The sequence below is a fragment of the Oncorhynchus tshawytscha genome, linkage group LG20 (genome assembly GCF_018296145.1).
Source record: "Oncorhynchus tshawytscha isolate Ot180627B linkage group LG20, Otsh_v2.0, whole genome shotgun sequence".
In the NCBI taxonomy this organism is placed as follows: domain Eukaryota; kingdom Metazoa; phylum Chordata; class Actinopteri; order Salmoniformes; family Salmonidae; genus Oncorhynchus; species Oncorhynchus tshawytscha.
In genome coordinates this window covers 20,776,527-20,777,828 of record NC_056448.1, presented here as the reverse complement: position 1 = coordinate 20,777,828, position 1,302 = coordinate 20,776,527, and the positions used below count along the sequence as shown (strand labels likewise).

At 44.5% G+C, this 1,302-nt stretch overlaps 1 pseudogene; it reads right to left on the bottom strand.

Moving 5' to 3' along the window:
- Positions 1 to 205: 205 nt before the first annotated feature.
- On the bottom strand, positions 206 to 775 carry LOC112219728 (annotated as a pseudogene).
- Positions 776 to 1,302: the final 527 nt, after the last annotated feature.

Here is a 1,302-nt window from a genome sequence, read left to right as displayed (position 1 = left end):
GCTGACTCTCTCAGGCAGGATGAAAATGACTACATTGACCACGATCCTTTGCTAGTTAAGGTCACTTTCACCATGATCCTTAATGATTTTTTGGTGCCATTCAGCCCAATTCAGCAATATGGCGTGCTTCAAATTCAAATACTTCTGGCTTCATGTTCCATTGGGAGTTTTTCATAGGAATACATGGATGATGTCAGCACTATCACTATCTACTGGTCTTCATTTCTATGGATAACACCGATACCATAGTATGTGTTATGTCCACTCGCCATACATACACCTCATTGGGATTTGTAGTCTGGCATTCATTAAACCAGGAACCCCCTCCCCCTATATATTTTCTTGCACAGTTCCCAGAATAATTGTCCTAATCTTTGTCAAAGGTTGAGAACTTATGTCCATTTTGATGGGCCATCAACAAGTCTCCTCTCCTCCATTGGTGAAACCGTTGATGTGTACCCAATGGACTCTGGGCCAATGGAGAAATATGAGTACTGGTGTTGACCTGGGAAAAAGCAAAGTCGTCCATGTCCTCCCTCAGTTCATACCTCTTCCTCAGGCTGATATGGAAGCTGTTGTCCAGTCCTAGCCAGTGTTCTCCTTCTGCATTTCCAAACCCTCTCTTGTAGTGACTCAAGGGTCTGTAGAAGTTCATCCTCCTCAGGAACACTGTCCACTCCCCCCCCCCATCAGTGATCATGTCACAGCACACCTTCACAGCCGACGTCAATCTCATGAGGTAGATAATGTAGACGCCACTGGGTTGCAGGTACATGCAAAAATAGCACATGCTCCTTTGCCTTTCCAGTCTCCAAAGTGCTCTTTTGGGTAGTGGTATAATTTCCCCCAAAATGTTATTTTTTTGTATAATTTTTTTTGTCATTGTTGTTCTGAACCCACTGACCGCAAGTCGTTGTCAAGTTCACCACCCCCACCCCGTCCGTTGGTTGCACCCAGGTTGTGCCCTGTATAGCGCTAGCCTGCACCTGGTTGTGACATTTGCCCACCATTTCTGTCCTGTACAGAGATTGCGAGCACCCAGGTATCCAAACATGCATGGGTTGAGAGATGCAGTCACCGGTTTAGTGTGTATAGATAGCTAGTTATCTATTTGAAATGTCAACAGTACTGCCACAGCAGCAAAACATTTGATAAACACTTGATTTAGCCTACATCATCATCAACATTCAGTCTGGTTGGCTGATATGCGCAGCAGAGGGAGGCAGAAAGACACAGAGAGGTAAATCACAATCAGTAAAAGAAATCAAGCTAGCTAACAGCACATTTACATATATCTTCAGC